The sequence below is a fragment of the Aethalodelphis obliquidens genome, unplaced genomic scaffold, assembly GCF_003676395.1.
Source record: "Aethalodelphis obliquidens isolate GAN/ISIS:26980383/991018 unplaced genomic scaffold, ASM367639v1 scaffold35, whole genome shotgun sequence".
Taxonomy (NCBI): Eukaryota; Metazoa; Chordata; class Mammalia; order Artiodactyla; family Delphinidae; genus Aethalodelphis; species Aethalodelphis obliquidens.
In genome coordinates, this window is record NW_020837979.1 from 11891336 (window position 1) to 11915338 (window position 24003).

Below are 24003 nucleotides of genomic sequence, written 5' to 3' on the forward strand. Positions count from 1 at the left end.
CGGCAGGCGGACTCTCAACCACTGCGCCACCAGGGAAGCTCTAAAATGACACTTTTTATTTCTGGGAATACTCTTTGTATTGAAGTCTGCTTTGTCCACACTTACTATAACCACACCAAGCTCTCTCAGGCTTAATGTTTAAAAGTATATTTTATCCATCCACTTACTTCCAACCTGTCTATATCTTAGAGTATATCTTTTATACTTAAAGTGTGTCTTTTCTAAACATAGGGTTGGGTATTTTCTTAGACATTTTGACAAGCTCTGCCTTTTAACTGAAGTGTTTAATGTAGTTAATGATAACTTTTCAATCTTGCTATTTGTTTTATGTGTCCCCTCTTTTTTTTGTTTATTTTTTCCTTACTTTCCTGACTTCTTTCTTTCAGTAGTTATTTTTATATCCTATACTGATATTACTCTGAATTAATATTATAAAACTTCACATATAGGAACCTTACAACAATATGGTTTTATTTACCTTCCCCTTGTATGCTTTGTGCTTTTCTTGTCATATACCTTACTCTACGTGTGTTATAAATCCCCCAATATTATTGTTTTTTATCTAAATTGTCAGTTGACTTTTAAATCATTTAATACAAGAAAGAAAATTGTCTTTTATATTTACCCATAAATTTATCATTTCCAGTTCTCTTTGTTCCTTTCTGTAGATTCTAATTTTTATCTTATATCATTCCTATCTTCCTGAAGAATTTCTTCACTTTTTTTTTGTAGTGTGAATCTGCTGGAGGCAAAAACTCTCAGATTTTATTTAGTTGACAATATCTTTATTTGGCTTTCTATTTAAAACATGTTTTTAACTACTACAAATAGAACTACCATATGACCCAGCAATCCCACTACTGGGCACATACCCTGAGAAAACCATAATTCAAAGAGTCATGTACCAAAATGTTCATTGCAGCTCTATTTACAATAGCCAGGAGATGGAAATAACCTAAGTGTCCATCATCGGATGAATGGATAAAGAAGATGTGGCACATATATACAATGGAATATTACTCAGCCATAAAAAGAAACGAATTGAACTATTTGTAATGAGGTGGATGGACCTAGAGTCTGTCATACAGAGTGAAGTAAGTCAGAAAGAGAAAGACAAATACCATATGCTAACACATATATATGGAATTTAAGAAAAAAAAATGTCATGAAGAACCTAGGGGTAAGACAGGAAAAAAGACACAGACCTACTAGAGAATGGACTTGAGGATATGGGGAGGGGGAAGGATAAGCTGTGACAAAGTGAGAGAGTGGCATGGACATATATACACTACCAAACGTAAAATAGATAGCTAGTGGGAAGCAGCCGCATAGCACAGGGAGATCAGCTCTGTGCTTTGTGACCACCTAGAGGGGTGGGATAGGGAGGGTGGGAGGGAGGGAGATGCAAGAGGGAAGAGATATGGGAACATATGTATAACTGATTCACTTTGTTATAAAGCAGAAACTAACACACCATTGTAAAGCAATTATACTCCAATAAAGTTGTAAAAAAAAAAAAAGCAAAACATGTTTTTAACTGGATACAGAGCTATAAGTTAATAGATTTTTTTCTTTCAGCCCTTGAAATCAATGTCCCATTGTCTTTTGGCCTACATTGTTTCTGATGAGAAGTTAGCCGTTATTCCTATCATTGGGTCACTGTATGCAATGTGTATTTTCTCCCCTGGGTCCTTATAAGATTTTTCTCTTTATCTCTGTTAAGTCAGGAACTGTGAAAAAATCCAAGGTTTGATTTTACTCTGCTTGTAAGCCAGCAAGTTAGCATGTCACAGTTTTTGTAGACACTGGCAGAAGATAAGAGATAATTTATGACTCATAGCAATAGGAGAGGAACATTGTTGCTTAGGTCTCCCTACCCCAATTCCCACAGGGAGATACGATGAGGTCCAGATGTTGCCTGCACACACAGTGGGCCATGCTATAGCAGAGGAAGCCCAATGTTGGGAGGCTCTGATCTTATGCAGAAAGTGACAAACTTGCCTATCTCCCCTCTGGCAGGGAAAGATTGAGGTATCTCTTCATTCCAGGTTAATACAGATAGAGATGTTTCCCTCCCTGGAGGAGATATATTTACATTCCTTTTGGTTGTTTATTTTAAAAGTAATGGGGATCTTATTTCTGCTGAAATTCCCTCTCTCTTCACCTTTCTATCTACCTTTTGCTGTAGGTTCTCTAACATTTTTATCATAATTTTTATTTTTAATTCTTTATTTTTATTATTATCTAATTTTTATTTTTGATTCCAACATCTTATTTGTCTGTACGTGTGATATTGTGATATAATAAGAAATACATATTTGGTCTCTGACACAGAACTCCTAAAACCTCTTGTAATTTCCTGAGTGAGAAGGTGATAGGAGCATCTTTTGTTGTAATACTTGGGTTTTTTGTGTTTGTTTGTCTGTTTGTTTTGTCCCCAGTTTTTGAAATAGCTCTGCAGTGACAAAGGTGAGAGTTTTTTGTTATTCATAACAGGCAGCTTTCAACAACACCTGAGTTTATGCTAATGAGGTGACTTTTGGAAAGGTCCTACAGATGGGGGCTGGTTGCCAGGGGAACCAGTCATGTGATTAGACGTTTGGAACTTTCAGTCCTACCCCTTGACCTCCAGGGAGTGGAGAAGTGCTAGAGACTGAATTCAGTCACCAGTGGTCAATGATTTAATCAATCATATGCCTACGTAATGGAACCTCCATAAAAACCCTAAACAACTGGTTTTGAAGAGTTTCTGGGTTGGTGAATGCGTCCATGTGCCAGGAGGGTGGTGTGGCTGGAGATGGTATAGAAACTCTGCACTCTCTTTTTGTCCTATGTATTCATTGCATTTGGTTGCTCCTGAGTTATATCCTTTATAATAAGCTGGTAATAGTAAGTAATGTGATTCCTGAGTTCTGTGGGCCATTCTAGCAATTAACAAACCTGAGGAGGGGATCCTGGGAGTCCTCAATTTATAGCCAGTGGGTCAGAAGTACAGGTGACAACCTGCGACTTGCAATGGGGGGCAATCTTGTGAGACTGAGGCTTTAACCTGTGGGGTCTGCACTAACTCTGGGTAGTGTCATAATTAAATTGTAGGACACTCTGTTGGTCTGAAGAGTTGGAGAACTGATTAATGGGAGGGGAAAACCCACATATTTGATGTCAGAAGTACTGAGAGTATAGAGGAGAACAGTTTTCCTTTAGTGGGTATATTTTAATTGACTGGATTTTTTTCCCCCTTTTGACCACAGTTCACATTTTCTGTTCACAATGTCTACTATTTTGTTGTTATTGTATGGTAGACATTGTGAATGAGGCATTGTAGATGCCCTGGATTCTTTTATTTTCCTCTGCAGAGTGTCAACTTTTGTTCTAGCAGGAAGTTAAATTATTGGAAATGCACCTTGGTTTTGCGGGGGCTTGGTTTTAGATTTCTCTTGGCTCGTCCCTAATCCTGGGGTAGATCCCTTAATCCTGGAATGCAGTCTTTACCCCTTAAGTGTGGTCATTCTGAGGTGTCAATGGACAGTCCAAAGTGGTTGCCAAGCCCCTCTAAGGTAGCAGGACTTGACTCCACATTCCCCAGCAGCAGGCAGCTAACTGCTCAAATCTCTGCTCAGCTATACTTTTCCTTTGGGTCATGTGGATTCTTGCCTCAGGCGTGTTCATTCAGGAGTCAGCCACGGATTTGAGGGAAGTTTGCAGGCAGATGTTGGACCTCTCCCCTTTGTGGTTCCCTCCTCTCCAGGATTCTTCCCCTCAGGGAGCGACCCCTCACCTCCCAGCCCCCATCTATCTACATCACATCACTGCTTATCTCTCCTGCTAGGCTGCAAACTTTTGGAGTATTTGGTTCAGTTTTCTATCCCATAGTGCCTAGTCAGTGTCTGACATACATACAGTAGGTGCACAATAAATGTCTGTAGCGTTAACAAGTGAATTACTAATAAGTTGTAGGATCGCTGATCCTACAGTGATGACGGTCTATGTGGCCTTGGTCAGGTTGTTTCCCCTCTCTGTGCCTCAGTTTCCTCATTGTATGGAAAGCTGCCTACCTTGTACGGTGGTTGTGAGGATTAAGTATTAAGACAGGTAGAGAGCTAGTGCCTGGCGCATCAATAACACTCATAAATTATTAGCTGCTGTTGTTGCTTGAGGACCTTCAGCATACCATAGAGACGGACTTCTCCACGTTGTCAATCTCTATGGAAGCTGAAATATCACTGGCTATACTGGAAAAATGGAATCAGCTTCTAGTTTCACATATGGTGTCTTATATAGTTACAGAAATGGAAACCAGAGAGTGGCATCAAGTGGGACATTAAAAAACAAGAGCTTCTTGCCAATATCACTACGTCTGAGGACATGTTTGCTAAAACAAATGGAAGTTTCAAGACACAACTATTTGCTTCCAAGCCACCGATCCCCAAACCAGCTAGCGAAAGTTCACCAGTTGTCTGTAAGTCAACAGTTACAGACAGCTGAAATTCTGAGCTGAGATAATGCAGTTTTTTCTGGCGCCCACGAAAGAACTGGCACAGAATGGGTTTGGAGGGACTCGGATTTTGACCCGGCTCGGGGCGTGCACCCGTCGGCGGCTGGTCTGGGCTTCCGGCTGGTTTCCGAGCTGGAGGAAGACACCGGACAGAGGGCTCGGGGCGCCGGCAGCCCAACGGGGACAGCGCAGGTCGTGCAGGAGGCGCCCGCCCGCCGCCGTCAGACCAGTCGGACGGCTTCGCCCGCCCCGCCCCGCGCCGCCGGCCCGGCCACCGCCCTCCGTCTCCCCGCCGGAAACCCAGTGCCTCGCGCGAGCCGCGCGCCGGAGCTGGACCGGCCTGGTCCCCCGCGCAGCCGCCGCCCCGCGTTCCCCGCCGTCCCCGGCCCGCGCCTGGGCTCCGGGCCATGGGGCGCCCGGGCGGGCGGGCGGGCGGCCGGAGCAGGAGCCCAGCGGGACACTGGTAAGGGCAGGTGGGGCCCCGCGCCGGCCTCGCTGCGGAGAGTGTGCCGCGCACTGGGGGCGCCGCCGAGCGAGGGAGCATCTGCGCAGCCGGGGAGAGCGGGAAGAGGCTCCGAGGGGCGAGAGCGAGTAGGGCTGGTGGGGTCCTCAGCGTTCAACCTCATCAGCGGGCAGGGCCGCCGACAGCAGGGGGACGCTCCCTGAGAGAGTCAAACTGCCCGGCCTGGGGTGCGGTGGCTCCACAGGCTCTTCCAGCCGGGCGGGGTGCACCTGGTTGCAGGAGGCGCCCTTAAAACCATCCAGCATCAGACCTGGGCGACACCGAGGGCCTAACTCCTTATCTCCCGTTGGCCTCAGTGGCCCCTAGGCCGGTGACCCGGCGGGGCCCTCCTCCCTGCTCCCTGCTTGCTGGGAGCCTGGCCAGTGTGGCAGGCTGCCCCCGCCAGGAGCGCACTGGGATGGAGGAGAGCCCAGCTCTTCCCCACTCCCTTGGATGCTGGCGGCTCTCCTTGGCCCTTCTCCTTGGCCCTCTTGGGTGTGTCTGGTCAGAAAACACCAGAGGTTCCTAAGAAGGTAAACAGTGGCTGCTCAGCAGACAAACTCACTTTCCCCTCTAGGGTTCTTTCTGGCTCTAGGATTGAGTTTAGCTTCTTTCAGTAAAACAGGGGAGCCAGGGCTGTGAGTTCCTTGCAGGTGTTTTTTTCCCACTTTGCTAAGTGTGCTGACCCAGGCCCTTGTGTCCATGGCCTGCATGTCTAGGTCAGGTGGGCAGCATCAACGTGAAGGCCAGGGCAGCTGAAGGCTCCACCTGCCCCTGACCTCATTAACCCAGTCCTTCCCCTGGCCCAGAGCTGATCGGATGTAATTGGCAACTAATTGGATGTCTCTGAGCCCCTCTACATAGGAAACGTCAAGGTCAGGTTTAGACAGCAGATAGTACCGAGGGATTCATTTCTTTCTTCCTTTATGTGAGGGTTCTGAAGAAGGGTCATTCATTCATTCGTTCATTCATCCATTCATTCAACATATATTTACTGAGTGCCAACCACTCATCAGGCATGAAGGCAGTGGGAATACAGCTGCTCTCGTTTACATGAATTGGGGGAGAGAGAAAATAAGTAAGGAGATGAATCACATTAGTTCAGAGAGTGATTAAATGCTGTAAAACAAAACGAAACAAAACAAAACAGGATGATGATGGGCATGACCGTGAAACAGATCAGGGAACTCGGCCCTGAGCTAGAAAAGGTAGCAAGCAGGCTTTCTAAATAAGGTAGGAAAATGGTACCATCTTCAGGCCCTCAAATTCTGGGGGCACAGGATAGGATGTCCTCTGTGACCATGAACAGGGACTTATGAGCTGCCTACAAGGGATCGGTGTATAAAGGATGAGAGGTGAGTAGCCCCCCTGTGGAGTCCTGAGAGTGTCCTTCTTGTTGGGAGGCTTAAATCTGAGGTGGATTAAGCATCCCCAGAAGACATATCCTGTTGACTCGATTATTTGTTCATTCATTCAACAAATACTGAGAGCCCACATGTTAGGCACTCTTCTGGGTGTTAAGGATACATCACTGAACAAGACAGTCTTTCCTCCCTAGAGCTTATTTTCTGGTGGAGAGAAATGGACGGTAACAATAACCGCAATTTTAATGTCGTGTCAGATAAATGCTGTGAAGGAAAGCAAAGCAGCTTAAGGGGTTAGAAGGTGAGGGGGCCTCCCGGGTTCAACAGGGTGGTCAGGACAGGCTGTGCTGAGGAGTTGGATGTAGGCAAGACACAGGCATGTGACTAGCTGGGAGAAGAACATTCCAGGCAGAGGGAACGGCAAGTGCAAAGGCCCTGAGACGTGAAGGAGGCTGGAGCAGGCTGGGCATTGCTGAACAGGAAGGAGGCCGTGGTGGCTCTGAGAGGTGAGCAGGCATCTCTGAGGCTCTCATGAGAGGAGGCAGGGGCGGGGCTCAGCCTGCTGACCGGAGGCATGCAGGAAGGCAGGTGATGCTCTCAACTGCCGCGGCAGGAAGATTTACGTGCTCCCAAGAAAACTCAGGGTCAGGCCTGGAGTTTTACACTAGCGGGGAACAGGTGATCCCCAGAGACGGAGAGCGTGTCTCTTGGCAGGAGAGGCATCACTGGCTTTCCTTATATGCAGCGTCCATCCAACAACATGGGCTAAAGTGGGAGGTACACACCAAGTTTTCCAAATCAGTAAAGACTTGATATGGGGAGAAAAACTGTTGCCTTCTAGGAAAATGCCAATAATCTTCTGTTTTTCAGAAGAACGATCTCATTAGTAGACTTAAAAGGAAAACAGGAGAGGATATCGGGCATGTACTGTATGCCAGGCTCTCTTGAGCACTTCGTGTGCAAACACAAATCATTCTCACAGCACGTCTGTGATGTATGGACCACCCCGTTTCACAGATGAGAAAACTGAGGCCCAGCGAGAATAAGAAAGTTGCCCACTTTTACACAGCTAGTAAGTGAAGAATCAGGACTTATAATCGAGTGGTGCAGTTTTAGAGCCAAGTGCTCTGAGAGAGAGAGAGGTTTTGGCTAAAGGGATGTTTGTCTGCAGTAGAAAGGGTCTCCAGGGTGCCTCACAGCAGGGGCTGGTTAGAGAGAAGACAGCAGGACTTCTGGGTGCATTCCACTTCTTTTCTGCTTTTTAAGATAATATTTGCATGGGTTAAAAGTTCTTTTAAAAATATTTTGAAAGGTACTACTTGCCTGTGTTAAAAATCTTTTTACAAGTGTTGGTTCAAACAGCCCTTAAGGAACACAGTGAGAAATCTCCTTCCTTCTCCTGTCCTGTGATTCCCTATCTTCTTTAGAGGAAATTGAGAATACTTGCAGACCTATGTTCTATTTGTAAATGAACATATACATATTATACTTTTTCTTTTCTCTCTTTTTTCTTTACACAAATAATAAGAATATGAATACTCAGGTCTGGGACTTCCCTGATGGTCCAGTGGTTAAGACTCCACGCTTCCATGGCAGGAGACGGGGGTTCGATCCCCGGGCGGGGAAGTTCCGCGTGCCGTGCAGGCGGCCAAAAAAAAAAAAAAAGAATACTCACGTCTGTACCTTGTACCGCGCCCCCCTTCTTTTTTAACTTAATATACTTATTCAGATTCAGGACATATAGATGTGCTTCATCCTTTTAAAAGAAATGTGTAATATCTCACTGAATGGATTTAACCTATTTATGTAGCCATTCCTTTATGGTTTTCTAAATTGTTTTCCCCATTTTCATTTGTTTGTTTGCTGTGATAGGCAACTCTGCATTAAGGATACTTGTACCTACATCTTTGCTCACTTCTGTGACTGTTTCAGCAGGCGACATCCATAGATGTGTAATTACTGATTGAGAGGCTCTGTGTATTTTAGATTTCCGTTGATGCCGGCTTGGTGTTATACGCTGTTCTTGCCAATTTGGCAGACCAAAAAAATGGCATCACATGGTCGTTTTAATAGGTATTTATAGTCAGCGGCTGTGTGAGTCTCCTGTATGTTTTAAACCCTTTGTCCTTCTCTTTCTGTGGACTGTTCATGTCCTTGGCCTGTGACTTAACTTGGATTTTTGTCTTGTTGTTATTATTGAATTATAAGGGGTCTTATGATGCTTTTCTCTTCATCCCTCAACTCCAGTCCCACTGACTGCCCTTCACCATCTTCCCTACCTTTGTGCACAGCAGCTACTCTGATATATTTAGGATACGTTTATCCTGGGATCTGGACTATTTTAGAGAAATATATGATGTTGATGTATACATGCATGTATTTTAAACTTACGTACGTTGTACTGTGCTACAAATCATGATCTTACTTTTAAAGCCGGTGCTATTTTTTAAGATTTATCTGGCTGCTCCCTGGACACTCGGTTTGTGGCTTCTGACCGCTGCACTGCTTTGCGTGGTTGGAATTATGGAATTATCGTAACGGTCGATTCTTACCGGCTTGGTCTAGAAAGCTTGTTTGGAGAAATGGCATGATGGGGGTGAGCCCTGGAGGCTGAAGAGGATTGGATAGGTGGAAAGGGGGATGGGGAAGGGAACAGAGCTGACCAGGAGCACAGCATGAGGACACGACAACGTGTGAAATTTCCAGGAACTATTCCGGGGAGCCCCATAGACTGGGGGTGTGGTTCAGGGTGGGAGTGTGTGGTCCTAGGAGAGGCTGGGGGTCTCAAATGCCCTGTTGGGTTCTCCCTAAAGGCAATGAGGAGAGGTGGGGGTCAGCCAGGAAGGATTTTCAAGGGCAGGAGTGAGCTCCTGGAGGAGAATTGGGACAGACTGTGGACGTGCACCTGAGAGGCAGGAGGTCCCTGGGGTTCTCCGGATAGGTGACGAGCAGAGGGGCTGCCGGGGACGGAGAACCAGCAGGACTGGACGCTGGAGGCATGAAGGGTGCCTGCTAACTTGGGAAACGGGGCACATGCGACGCTGCAGACAGGACCTGGAGCGCAGGGCTGGGCACGGGGCGGGGGGCGCGGGGAGGCAGGCCCATGGGCGCGTGGACAGGTGATCGGGCACCTGTTGATTCTGAAGTCCTGCTCACCTGGCTAAAGGATTTCCGTTGGCATTTAGGACTCCGGGCTGGGGAGGGTTCGTGAACCTTCAGCGAGTGGGTAGGAGATGAACGTGTGGGAGTGGGTGAGGTCACTGTGGGAGAGCATTAAGTGCAAACTAGGCCCCACTGGAACAAAGCCCCGGGTTGTGGGTGAACAGGCTTGAGAAGTGGATGGACAGGCTGGACCAGCAAGGAGGCTCGGATGCACTTTCGAACTCTGCCCTTTGCTGGCTCCGCGATCTCAGGAAAGCATCCTCTCGGCCTGGGAACCTGGGCAGGGGTGGGGCGGGGGTCCTTGTAAACAAGGACGGCCAACCAGGGGTCCCTGCCTTCCTGGCATCTCCCAGTGTGCCCTTGGAGGATGAGTGGAAGGGCTGAGGCGTACAGGAGAGAAGAGGCCTCCGGAAGCACAGGTGTGCGGGCTGTCTCCCTGGGGAGGAGCTCGGGGCCCCAGGGCCGTTCCTGCTGGAGGCTGCCGAGCCAGACTGCCCGCTCTGTCTCTGTGGGCAACTGTTGATAGACATGATCTGTTCCAGCTGGCACAGAGAGGGCACCGGGCAGCCTAGGGCTTTGTTGCTCTGGGCAGGCTTATGTGAGAGCACCCCCAGGGTAACACCAACCTTTTGGGGGTGGGGGTGGGGCCCAGACAAAACCCCCTCTGAGTCTTGTCTCCCTCCTTCGCAATGTCAGCATATACCTGTTCTCTCTTTTTTTTTTATAAAGTTGTTTTTTTTAAATTTTTATTTATTTTATTTTTGGCTGTGTTGGATCTTCGTTGCCCCATGTGGGCTTTCTCTAGTTCCGGTGAGCGGGGGCTACTCTTCCTTGCGGTGCGCGGGCTTCTCATTGCGGTGGCTTCTCTTGTTGCGGAGCACGGGCTCTAGGCGCGCGGGCTTCAGTAGTTGTGGTGCACGGGCTTCGTTGCTCCGCGGCATGTGGGATCTTCCCGGACCAGGGCTCGAACCCGTGTCCCCTGCCTTGGCAGGCGGATTCTTAACCACTGCGCAACCAGGGGAGCCCACCTGTTGTCTTTTTTATGTAACACCAGAGCCTTGCTTTTCCTCTGGTTGTGCAACCTGAATTTCCTGTTCGTCAGTCAATGGCTGATGAAGGCTAATTAGCATTATAAGGAAGACCCTTGACACGTCTTCCTCCAAAAGAGTAAGTGCTTGAAAGGTTGGATTCAGCCCACTCATTTACATAGCTTGTCATGATTTTTGACAGAAGAGTTTTCCGCCTATACTATTTTATTTCATATTTTTCCTTGAATAACACACAATTTGAAAAACACAACATGAAGTAGGCATTATGTACTTTAGCGAGATCCTTAGCAACACTATCTGTGAAATCGTGGGGTTTTTTAATGCATATTCAAATACATGCTTAACTATTAAAGATGTTTATTATGTGTACCATATGCCTACTTGGGCAAACACAGATTTAGATTAGTGGATTCATGGAGGAGATCATCTTCGCTATGTGGGAGACGGGGAAAAAAACCTTTTCCCCTACCCTCTAAGATTTTGTCCCTGGGACCTGCGAACTAAACTGGCAAAAGATTAACAGTAGAAGAAGGTTCATTGGCCTGCACGTGGGAGCCAGTCAGAGAAGTAGCTGGCCTGTTAAAGTGTTAAAGGCTTATATACCTAAATTAGTAAGGAAGAGGGAGCGCGGAGAAAAAGCCTTCTCTAGGAAGAACAAATAGGTTTCTTTTCCAAAGACAAATGGGTTTTTAGAACAAATGAGAAACGACAAAGTAGTGATAATGTTGGTCTCTACAGGTGTGAGTGTTTTTGCAGTCTCCTTGTGGGCCATAAATCTCTCCTAGAGAAGGGGTTCGGGGTAGATTTTATTGAGTTCTCCCTTCTGGGAATAGATCTGCCCTGCAGAAGGAATTTATGGCTGCAGAAGGAATTTGTGGCTGCCTTATTTCTCAGAATTTGCTGCTTTTAGTCAGATAAGGAAAGCTCTGAGAAGGCTTCTTACTGTAACTGTCAAATCTCAAATGTCTTCATCTCAAACTTCATCCCAGTTCTGGGGCTCTGAGTAGGTCCCTACACCAACGTCAGAGAGGTCACCCTGCAGCCAGTTGAGCGGTGGTAGCAGTGAGGGGTCAGAAGCAACAAATACCCATGCAGACCCTCTTAGGCCCGCCCCCGTCTCACTCTGGTCGTCCACCGGCAACCTGGTGGGTAGGGGGGTTGGCAAAGAACCTCCCAGTCTTTAAAGTGAGCAGGGAAATTCAATCATTATTTAATTCAACAAATTTAGTTTATTTTTGCTGATGACAAACATCGTACATATTTGTTTATTTATTTGTTTTTTGTACATACGTGTTTATTTTTAAACAGCAGGTACACACCAAAAACACATAAAGAACTTAACATCATGTCTACTGTTACCACACCCAGATAGCCGCTATCAACCAGTGTTTTGGTATTTCATTGCCTAAATACACACATTTTTTTTTTTTGGCGGTACGCGGGCCTCTCACTGTTGTGGCCTCTCCCGTTGCGGAGCACAGGCTCTGGACGCGCAGGCTCAGCGGCCATGGCTCACGGGCCCAGCCGCTCCGCGGCATGTGGGATCTTCCCGGACCGGGGCACGAACCCGCGTCGCCTGCATCGGCAGGCGGACTCTCACCCACTGCGCCACCAGGGAAGCCCAATATGCACATTTAAAAAAAAATCGAGACCATACTGAATATACAATCAAGTTTCTTACTTAATAATATGCAGTGAGCATCTTTCCACTTCATGAAATACTCTTCAAAAACAAGATAGTTAAAGGTTGCTGAGGTTCGCTCGATGGTTCTATCATAATTTATTTATCTGGTTCCTGGTGGATGTTGAGGTTGTGAGCATTTTTGCTTTTATAAGTATCTTAGCGCACATGTATTGCAACAGATGTTTGTAAGCATCTTCTGGGTGCCCAGGGGGCTCAAGGACAGATGTGAATAACTGTAGAGCCCTACTCGCTGCTTACCTAAGAAGGACAGACCTGTGACAAGTGGCTGCAGGGAAAATGCTAATCTGAAAATACAGGGTGGCTTTGGGAGAGAGCAGCTGGGGCCGGACTTTGGTGCCAAGGAGTAAGAAGGCCAGGGAGTGGTGGCCTGGGCAGCTGTCCACAGTAACCACAGCAAGGTTACTGTACCCGCTGCGGGACTGGGCAGCCGAGTCCAAGAGATAGAAGCTGTCACTCACTTTCGTAATAATCACTTCTGGCCCTTGCCCAGGAAAACAAGGGCAGCCTTGGTGCCCATGTGTGTAGGGCGGTTGGTGATGGTGCTGCCGCTCTCCCGTGATCCCTTTCCTCACTGCCCTGCCTCTGGGACACCTCTCCCTCCCAGTCTAAGACCACAGGTGTTAGGGAGGGGCGCCAGTGGCCCCTGCCGTGGGCTCCGTCCCTAGAAGCCCTCACCCTGGCCCTCCCTCCCAGCTGCTGGCCAGTGGGACTGTCACCATCTACTCTGGCAGAGAAATATTTAGGAAGGCAAGTGTCCTCCTGTCTGTCCTCCCTGAGGGCCCGGGCTTGTGGAGGCCTGAGAGCTAAGAGGGAAAAGGGCATTTTCTGGAGGAAGGAGCAGGTGGCTGCCTTACTCCCAGGCCTCCCTAAAGGACAGAACCTCTACAGTGACAAATTCAGGGACATGGGAGCCCGTCGAGGTGCTTCTGGCCCTGGCTCTCCCCCGGCCTGGTAGCCGGTACCCCCGGAACGATGGTAGTGAGTTCCATCCCCGTTGGAGTTTTCACAAGCTCTGCGTTGTAGAAATGAGCTCAGGCTGGGCCATGAGGAGCCCTGCTCCCTTGGAAAGCAATCCCAACTCCTTCGTATCAGCAGCGTGTAAATGGCGACAGGGTATAGCAGACGGTGCATTTGGTTTGGCAGTCCTGGGTTCAAGTCCAGCCTGAGAGGCTGCTCTGACCCTCGGTCTCCTTATCTGTTCTGTGGCGTGGGGATCGTAACACCCCACCCCGACCCCGGACTCTAGGGTTTGGAGATGCTGCTTGTAAAGGGCCTTGTGAGTGTCAGCCCCTAGGGGCCCTCTGTGTAAGGTAGTGAGAAGCCAGGTACCCATTCCCTTCCTCTGCTGCCTCCCGCCTCTCACCCCTCTGCCTCTCAGGAGGGCAGGCTGTGTGCTGAAAGCCCCAGAGCTCCTCTCCTGGAAGGTGGGCTCCACTCCGCCATCCGCGCGCAGTGTATGAGATGCCACCTCCCCACCTGTGCTGAGCAGCTTCCGCTACGGGCAAACAGGAAGTCACTCACCTCAAGGGAGGCAGGAAGGCTGCCTGCCCCTGGGCTGTGGTTGGGTCCGGAGGCTGCGTGTCTGCTGGGCCCTGGGGAGGGGGACAGTGGGCAGGGACCCCCAGAAGTGGGAGGGGGCACCAAAGATCAAAGCTCCCCACCAGCAGGGGCCCTGGGCGCCAGAGCTAGTTGCCCTGCGCCTGCCCACACTGAACCACACGCCCTGTGAGCTGGAGGCCCTCCTTGCCTGTGGCCTGCCCCTCCCCCCGCCCCTCCCCCCACCCATCCAGTTTTGCTCCTTGCATCTTGGGAAGGAGGTGAAAGTGCTAGGAGATGGAACAGAGCTGGCGGCTGCAGGAGTCTGGGAGTCTCTTCGAGGAGTTTGCTGTAAGCAGGAACCCCCCCCCCGGCCACACCCCAAATCCCCCCAAATGCACACACCAGTCACGTATAAGACCTGCTGCCTGGGAGGAGAGCGGAGAGGCCGACTCCGTTTCCCACGGTGCTGCTCGATGTGATTGAGGGTCAGAAGACAGCAGCTTTGACTCATGCATTCATCAGAAGGTTTGGGAGCAGTTATGAGCCAGGCCCTCTGCTGCACAACCTGGGTAGCGATAGAGGCGAGTGGACCAGTCCTCGCCCTTGAGAAGTTTACAGTCAGGGGAAGGAAGGAGACTCATAAGTACACGGAGGAAGCCGATCGCTGGTGCCCGGCCTGACCGGCAGCGTCTCAGCCCCAGGGAGCCCAGCCTGGGATGGGTTCAGGGCTGGGAGTGGAGGGGGAAGACCCTTGTCCTCGGCTCCTAATCAGTCCTCACCTCATGGTCGCCTGGCTTCTGCCCGCATCGTGCCTCCAGCCCCCACCCCCAGCTTGTCTGTAACCTCCGTGCGCCCTCGTTCGATGGTCACTTTATTCCTCATCTTGCACTACTTTCCAGTAGCGTTCGACACAGCTGACCACTTCCTCCTTCTGAAGTTATCTTTCTCCTCTCTTGTCTTTCTTTGGTGATGACACACCCTCACGCTGTTTCTCTTACCTCCTGGACAGCCCCTGCTCTTCTCCTCTGCGGGCTTTTCCTGGGGAGGCTCCGCCAGCCCGCAGCGTGGACCACCTTCCTGCTGGTCACATAGGAGCTCCTTTCTTCAGCCCAGCCCCTCCAGTCAACTCCAGGTACCAGCTACTCCTGCTTGAGTATCTCACAGATATCTCAAGCCTAATATTTATTTATTTTTGAAATTATATCTTTCTATTTTAACCTTCCAATATATTATTGTTACTGCTTTATACAGTTTTAATGTTTACTGCATCTTTACCACTCTTTGCTCATAATTTCTTCTTATATCTCAGACCTTCCATCTGGGCAGGCTTATGTGAGAGCACCCCCAGGGGGTGCTTTTCTTTCCTCCTAAAGTGGATCCTGTAGAGCTTTCTTTAGTTTGAGATCGCACTTTCTTAGATTTTGTGTATCAGAAAATGTCTTTATCTCATCCTTGTTCTTAAAAGATACTTTCATTCTATATGAAATTCTGGGGTGGCAGTTATGTTTCTATCACCGCATTGAATATTTTATCCCACTGTCTTGTGGCTTCTGTCACTTAAGTTGAGAAATCTGCTATCAGCAGAATTTCAAACCTAATATTTAAAGATGAAACTCTTGGTTTGCTCCCTGAAGCCTCATCTCCCCACATCTTTCCCATGTGAGCAAATACCATTACTACCCATCCAAGTTGCTCAAGCCAGAAATCTAGAAGCTGACCTGGACTTCTCTAGCATCACTTACGCGGCAGATTCTCCCAAGCATCCCCGATATAGATCCCACATCCTCTGTCTCACCTTCTCTGCCATTTCTGCTGCCCTCCAAACCACTGTCCCCCCTCCCCTGGACTGTCACAGAGCCCCTGCCTGGTCTCCCCGCTCTCACTGCGCCCTCCACTGTCTGTTCTCCATGCAGCAGCAGGTGATCTTAAAAATAAATACGCCTGTCACTCCCCTGCTTAGCCCTGGGGACCCCACGGGATCTGGCCCCATCCTCTTCGGCCACCCTCCCCTAGGCCAGCCGCACTGGCCACGCTGGCTGGCTTTCTGTTCCCTTCACTCCTGGAGACCTTTCCGGTCTCGGGTAAGAAATGAGACATGCAGTTTCATCTGCCGAAAATGCCCACCCTGCACTCTTTACGTGCTGCCTCCTCTTTATGGGAATAAGGTGCCCCCGGTCTCCCTTCGCAGTGAGCTTCCCCACTGCTCACTTTCCTTTCTCCCCGTCCCATCCCCCCGCCAGCATTTATCACAGTTTATAATCACACACCGATTACTTCGTCGCTTGTTTATTTTCTGTCTGTCACTTGACTGGAAGCTCCTGAGGATAGGGGTCCTGTGCTTTATTCCTGACGGTCAGCAGCTTCTCGCATTGGGATGGCGTGGGGCCGGCGCTGACTGACCCGTGGCCACGTGCCGGACACCCTGTGAGGCTGGAGGCCTGAGGGAGGGTTTGCGTTTGGGCCGAGGCGACTTTAGGTTTCTGGTTTACCTGGCTGGGCAAAGTGTTGTAAAATCCTCCACACAGAAGGACGAACAGCTTGGGGAAGGTTACGAACCCGGTTTGTGTTGCGCTGACCCGGAGATAAACCTGCCGCTAACATTTGCGAGCTCCAGAAAAGGGAACAGTGGAGGCCCCCCACCCCAAGACGTGTTCGGATGTGTCAGTGTTATAACACCGCACCTGATGAACTGTTATACAAAGTGTGTCCTCTTTTCCTGCCTGTCACTTTGATGATGACCTGGGGGTCCAGCTCTGAATGAGGATTCGCAGCCCCTGCTGAATGTGGCAGCAGAGGCCACCCCAAGCCTTTAGCTCCTTCCCTTTCTTTCCCCTGCCCTGGCTTGGTGCCGCACGTGCACGGAGGGCATCGACCCGCCCCCAGGTCCAGGCCCTCTCCACCCCCTCGCTGCCTCTCCCCCTCGCCCCAGGTCTAGGGCCGCACAGAGCAGTGATGTCCCCGGGGAGGAGCAGGAGTAGAGGTTCCACGGGTCCAGGAAGCAGAGAATCTCAGACTTCTGGGTGCCCAGAGAAAGGCCTGGTAGGCACGTCCCTGTGGACTCCTCGCCGTGCGTGTGCACGTGCGTGTGCGTGTGCGTGTTGGGGGGCGCAGCTGGAGCCACGCCCTGTGCGCTGTGGGCCAGGCCGGCCTGGGTCTGAGGCCCTTGGATTCTGGGCCTTGCAAGTCGAGGAGTCTTCTGGGAGGTTGGATTTATGAGGACTAGAGTTCAGGGAGGGGGCCGGGGTCTTTGGACCCTCAGCAGGGAAGCTGGTGGTCACTGAGACCGGAGAATAGATGGTGCGGAGGGAGGAGAGCACGGTCCGGTGAGCGTGGTTCCCCCAGCCTCGGACTCAGACTCCTGGACCCCTGTGGCCTGTGGCCTGCAGACATACGTGGGGAATTCAGCCGTGGGAGATGGATGACAGTCGGTCCATGCGGTCAGATGCTCTGAGTTCCAACCACAGCTTCATGATTTCCCAGCTGTGCCACCGTGGGCAGTGGCTTAACCTCTCTGAGCCTGCCTCTGGATCCATGCAATGGATAGAGTAACAGTTCATAATGTAAGTGAGAGGGGGGACTCAGGGGCTATTGGGGAACCCTTTGTCACTGTAGGACAGTTACACCAGGTGCCATTATTACCTACCCAAGACAGCCATACACAGATTGAGGGAAAAAGAAAAGTTACCAGCCCCAGGGCCCTCCCGAGTCCCACCGAGTGCCCTGCCGGGACCCGAGAGCTGGGCAGAGATGAGAACCTGGTGACAGAATGTCGCGGGGGAGGGACGGGGTGTGTTCACAGTCCGGGGCGCTGCGCCTTCCTCTTTCTTTCTCCCGGGCCCCTGATTCGGGGCTGCGTGGAGGGTGGGGGACCCCCGGGAGCCGGGGCAGGGGGCTGGGGCCAGAGGCGCCAGGCCTGGGAGCGGGTGCTCTCGTCTCGGGGCAGGAAGTGTGAGGTGCAGCGCAGCTGGGGAGCCCCGGAGGCCTTGGGGCAGCAGGGGGGTGAGTGTGGTGAGGGGAACGGAAGTCGGAAGCTGCAGCTGCCACGTTCCCCATTCACAGGCCAGACAGACGGGGCAGCAGGGCCGCTCCCGGGGAGCCGGGCCCACGCACCCCTTCCCGGGTCCTCTGGAGGTGAGCAGGGTGTGCCTGCTTCGGGTGGGGGGCTCGGAGGGCGCCGGGGGGCGGGGATGTGGAGAGTCCCGTGTGGGCCCTGGCGGTGACCGCCGGGGCAGGTGGGCAGGAAGAAGGGCTCCATAGGCCCCTGCGTGTGCACCTGCTGTGCGCCCAACCTTGGGCTGCAGCCCCATCCTTCCCCTTCCTCCTCTCCGTCCACCGGCCCCTCCCAATCTGGCCCTTTCTGGGATTCCTGCTCTGGCTCCCACGTACCCCAGCCTTCCCGGAGCCCCTGGGGGTCTGCAGTCGTGAAGTGGCCAAGGCCCCTCCCTCCTAAAGCTCCCGTGAGCCTCCCCAGGTCCCTGGTGGCTGCTGTGGCTGGTACCCAGCAGGGGCTTCTGTGGCCAGAGGCCCCAAGTGAGCCTTGACCCCTCGACCCTGGAGAGAAGGAAGCCATTCGGGCTGGGGCTTTGGGTGCGGTCACCGTAGGAGCTCAGACTCGGGGCTCCCGCAGGGAGGACGGGTGGAGGGGAGGGGCCCAGCGTGCTGGTTTGCCTGGGCAGTGCTGGTTTAGGCCCGTCGACCTGTTGGATAACAGGGACCAGCTCACTCTCAAAGGCTTCCCTGTTTGGGACACCGTCAGGCCTTCTAGTTGGAATTGTTCATCTCAGCCACTGCCCCCTTATTCTAGGGCCTGAGATCCTGTGGGTGGAGTCAGTCCTGCGCTAAAAGGCTGGCAAGGGTGACCTGTCATCAGCTGATAATAAGTACCCCAGAGGACTGAGGGGCCTTGGCCAGGAGGCCTGTCTCCCAGGGCTCTAGGGCATCACAGGCTCCCTCCTCTACAGATAAGGAACCAGCCTAGGGATTAGAATCCAGGCTCTAGGCTCTTTGTAGTGGGAGGGGGAGATCCAAGAAGGGGTGAGGGAGGCCCAGCCTGGCCCTGAGCCTTTGCTGTCCTTCACAGGCAGTAGCTTCTCTGGAGACCCTTTGGCCCTCTCCGCCCACCCTTCCCCCCATCCTCTCTGCCCCTACCCCGTCCTCTCTGCCCTCTCCATCCTCTGTCTCTGCCTGAGTCTCAGCTGACCCCACCTCAGGGTTCTCAGCACCAACTCGTGTGTGTGCGCGCGCGCGCGTGTGTGTGTTTCTCTCTGCACATTTGCATGAAGCCTCCTTCCTTGTGGGCAGGATGTGGGGTGGCCCCCAGTCAAGTACCTTGGGTGCTCTGGCCCCGGGTTCAGGCAGGGGCGTCTGTCCTGCACCTTGAAACTGGAGACGCTCGGGGAGCTGTCCTCAGGGACAGCACCCTTAACCTGGCTTCCGCCCAGGGCTGCTGAGGGACAGGACAGGTCACCTCCTCAATCCCTGGATGGGCCAGGAGCCTTTGCTTTTTGCGTAGGAAGGAAACATTTCCAGGGCAAAAGGAAGCAGTTTTCTGAGTTGGAAGCTTAAAGGGAGAGAGAGAGATGCACACTCCGGATAGGACATCCCGGGCTGACTCCTGGGGGACTGAGGGAGCCCACTGGGCTGAGTCCGTGCTGTCAGGGAGGACAGGGAGTCCGTGTTTGTTTGGCTGCCAGCCAAGTTAATCTGAGCATGAGGTAGTGTTTCTGAGCACCTCCCAAGGGCTGGGTCCAGCGTTAGCACTCAGACCCCCTTCCACTGTATAGCAAACCTCTCAAGGAGCTTTATCCATCTTGTTTCCTTCTTTCACAAGCAAGGAACCAGGTGAAGCTTTGGACCAGAGTCACATGGCTCATCCATTGTAGCTAGGATTTGAGTCTAGTCTGTGAGCCTCCAGGTGTAGGGTGAGTGGGGGCCGAATGCAGGACATTCACGCTGTCATCTTTCACACTCAGGCAGGCTCTCCCCCGGCCTCCCATGGCCTTCAGCACCTCAGGGCACAGGCTCTGTGCCCAAGCGGGGGGTGGAAAGCAAACCCACTCTCAAAACGATGATCCAGTTGCCATCTGGGCTCCTTCCTGCCCTAAGATCAAAAAGACATTGGTCTTGGGCCTCCCTGGTGGCGCAGTGGTTGGGAGTCCACCTGCCGATGCAGGCGATACAGGTTCGTGCCCTGGTCTGGGAGGATCCCATATGCCGCGGAGCGGCTGGGCCTGTGCTCCGCAACGGGAGAGGCCGCAACAGTGAGAGGCCCACGCAAAAAACAAACAAACAAACAAACAAACAAACAAAAAGACCTTGCCTTGAAGCCCAGGGTGGGTGTCGGGTGGTGGTGGGAGGGACTTATGTCCCCCTGGTCCCTGAGCCGTGGATTTCTGTGTCCTTTACCTCCCATCAGCTAATGCAGGCTCAGCCCCTGCAGAGGTTACTCCGCTCAAGACAGGAGCCCTGGGGGCTGCCTAGTGCAGCACTGGCTCTCTCTGCCCCGCCCCATTCTCAGCTTCCTCCCTAATACTTCCTCTCACTGGCTTCTGGACTCAGAGCATTTTTTTGGATTCCAAAGAGCCATCACGCTTCTTCCAGAGCTTTTCCTTAAAAGTTTTCTCTTCCTGAGCCACCACGATGCTTAGAAAAATGAAGGGCTGCTTATTTCAGAGATAACAAGGCCTACCTAAGAAGCCTGTGGCAGATGCTTTCTCCCTCTGTTCTGGTTAAGATGGCTGAGCAATTTCAAAAGCCATATCGCTAAGCCTCAAGGGTGAAAAAAAGGTAAACCAAGAAAATGCTAGACACATGAGAACTAGGCTCTGCTCCCCAGTTCCTCTGTGTGTGTGTGTGTGTGTGTGTGTGTGAGAGAGAGAGAGAGAGAGAGAGAGAGAGAGGGAGAGAGAGAGAGAGAGAAACTTCTTAAACTCGCATTTCTAGTGGAGAGCACAGGACAAGGTGGTTGAACCGGTCCTGATGTCTCCTTCTCTCTGTCCAGCTACTGCCTCAGAGCCAGAACCCAGATGAGCATTTTGGCTGCTGGGTTGGCCTGGCAGGAGCCACCTCTGGAAAAGCTCTGCCCTAAGGGTTCTGGGCTTCCTGGAAGGAAGGTGTGATTGGCTCATGGCCAGACTGGCCCTCAGGGGGGAGTCTTCATGTTGTAATGAGGCTAAATCTCTTTCTCCAAGCCTCAGTCTCCCCAGTCCTGTAGGAAGGTTGTTGAGGAGGGGGCTTTCTGAGGATCCATCCACCCATCCACCTACCCATCTGTTCATCCACCCCCTCCATCCATCTATCCATCCAACTGTCCCTCCATCCCTCCTTCCACGCTTCCATCCGTCCCTCCTTCCATGCTTCCATCCATCCATCCACCCACCCACCCATCCACCCACCCATCCATCCATCCCTCCCTCCATCCCTCCATCCCTCCTTCCACGCTTCCATCCATCCCTCCTTCCATGCTTCCATCCATCCATCCATCCATCCATCCACCTACCCACCCACCCACCCATCCACCCACCCATCCATCCATCCACCCATCGATCCCTCCATCCCTCCTTCCACACTTCCATCCATCCCTCCATCCCTCCATCCCTCCTTCCACCCTTCCATCCATCCACCCATCCATCCATCCATCCATCCATCCATCCATCCACCCATCCACCCATCTACCCATCCATCCATCCATCCATCCATCCCTCCCTCCATCCCTCCATCCCTCCATCCCTCCTTCCACCCTTCCATCCATCCATCCCTCCATCCCTCCTTCCACCCTTCCATCCATCCATCCATCCATCCATCCATCCACCCATCCCTCCATCCCTCCATCCCTCCTTCCACCTTTCCATCCATCCATCCATCCACCCATCCCTCCATCCCTCCATCCCTCCTTCCCTCCTTCCACCCTTCCATCCATCCATCCATCCATCCATCCCTCCATCCATCCATCCACCCATCCATCCCTCCATCTCTCCATCTTTCCTCTTATTTTCACAAACATTTCTGGAGTGCCACCTCTGAGTCAGGCAGGCCCTGCCCTGAACAGTGGGGGAAACAGGTGAATTAAAGTGACTCCGCATCAGAAGAAATTCATGCTCCATTCAATCCATGAATTCCCAAAAGAATTGATTTATGGGTGGGAAGAGAGAGTGCTGCTTAAGGGAGCTACAGACCTGGGTTCAGATCCCAGCGTCTCCACCCACCAGCTGAGCTACCTGGGCACATTTCTGAAGCTCTCTGAACCTTGTTTCCTTAGTAGTAGGAAGGCGATGTCACCACGTGTCTCACTCGTGGAACTGAGCTCACAAGACTGAGTCTGGGGCTGCAAAGCGTGAGCTGGGTGTGTGGCACACCGCAGGGGCGGGGCGCTCTTGACGTAGATTGGGCACTCTTGACATAGGGTTGGGTTGTCAGGTACAAGACAGAGCGCAGAGCTGAATTTGAATTTCAGATAAATAATGAGTCCGTTTTCAGTATAAATACGTCCCCAGGATTGAGCATCCTCTATTGTTTACTTGCTAAATGTGACAACTCTACTGAGAGGCCATGTGCACCTGTCTGCCTGCCTGGACCCAGGACACCCGCCACCAGCCTCTGTAACCCCAGGTGTCTCATGGGTGGTCCTGAGCTTCTCAAGTCAACACTAACCCTCAACTTTCTAACCACTGGAACGAGAGGCTAACGATATACCACCAGAACTTTGACGTTGGAGTGGGTATAACACAATTGGTCACTAAAACGATTGTCGGTCACCATTTCCACAGCGAGACAGCAGTAGCGGGAAGCACAAAGAACCTCCTTCTTGGCGATTACATTTTGGGAATGGAAGGCAAGCTAGAACCACGTGGGTTAACACACTAGGGATTACACTGTGGAGTAAATGCTCTGAAAGAAGAGAGAGAGGGATGGCGTGCAGACATACCTCTTTCCCCACCACGTGCTGGATCTGTCTGTCCCTGCTTCCCCCCCAGGTCCCCACCTCACCTCTCTTGGGTCCTTCGGTTCCCCTCAGGCCCCAGACGTCTGTTGTCTTCTCCTTTGGTCTCTGGAAAGCTGCCTCAGCTTCTCTGATTTTTCTTTCCCTTGGAATCCATGGAGGAAGACCCCATTTCTTCTGGGAAGGCCAGTCCAATCCTCGTTTGTGTCTAGCCTGGTCATTAACATTTACCTGTGTGGCTGCTTCGTTTCATATACATACTTATTTATGAGGACCTATTGGCAAAGAGGGACGTGTGGGACTCCTATCTTGTTAAAAATTGCAGGGCACCCTTTCCACCAGCCGCTGCCCAGCATTTCCCATTCCCATGATTGGCATTTGAACTTTCCTGTCAAGTGATTCACTAATGAGAGGAGGGGAGTTGATGTCATTTGGGTGGAATGCTGCGATGCTCCTAAGGCGGGCGCACATCGGATAGAATGTGTGGAGGAGGGAGGGTGGGGTGGGGTGTTTCCAGAGGGGAGCCAGCTAGGCTCAAATAGACCAGGTCTTGGCAGGGAGGGAGGGTCAAGGGGTCTGGGAAGGAGGTGGAGTTGCCTCGTGTTCAGGTGCCTGTGAAGTAGGTGCTTCCCGGCACCTCTGCCTTCCATCTCCTAAATGCAGCCGCCTTCCCAGTTTCCTGTACCCTAAGGGCTGGTTGCTTGAGAAGCCTGCGGTGGGGCGGGGGTCGGGGGGGTGTCTCACCTCCTTTCTCACACTTCATCATTCTCCAGACAGGCCTGGGGAGGGAGGTTGGATCCAGAGGGCTTGCCCGAGTATAGACAATGGGTTCTGGGTGCACTCCCTCCCTCTCTCTTGGTGATAGGACTATAGCAGGGCTCTCCCCTGGGGTGGAGAGAAAGAGCCTTGAATGATGACTGAAGCTGAGCTAAAGGAGTTGGAGATGCATAGGAGGAGCAGAGTTCAAATCTATTGGCTTCAGAGCATCAAATACAAGATGAAAAGTAAGAAACGGCCCCACCTCTTGGGAAGTCCCAGTCTATTGGGGAGGCCAGCTGAGAACTCAGTGGTAGATGGGCCCTTCCTGGGGTCTAAAGCTTCCGAATCCTGAAGCCCCAGTTCAGCAATTACAGTTTCTTGCTGTGCTCACAGTGAAGAACATGAGGATTGGAACAGAGGGAGCAGTAAAAGCCCAGAAAGGGATTCTGGTTTTGAGAGACTTTTTTTTTAACATCTTTATTGGAGTGTA

At 51.5% G+C, this 24003-nt stretch overlaps 1 protein-coding gene across 7 annotated transcripts in view; it reads left to right on the forward strand.

The window, feature by feature from the left end:
* The first annotated feature begins 4806 nt into the window (after positions 1-4806).
* PSD4 (pleckstrin and Sec7 domain containing 4) overlaps positions 4807-24003 on the forward strand; it is a 37624-nt gene continuing 18427 nt past the window's right edge. For 3 of the 7 annotated variants that reach the window (XM_027129087.1, XM_027129089.1, XM_027129088.1), the window contains exon 1: positions 4807-4958. The gene's annotated coding sequence lies outside the window, so the exon portion shown is untranslated. Of the gene's footprint in view, positions 4959-14825; positions 14949-17762; positions 17948-24003 lie in introns of those variants that run through there. The other 4 variants (XM_027129086.1, XM_027129081.1, XM_027129085.1 and 1 more) reach the window with 4 other exon arrangements.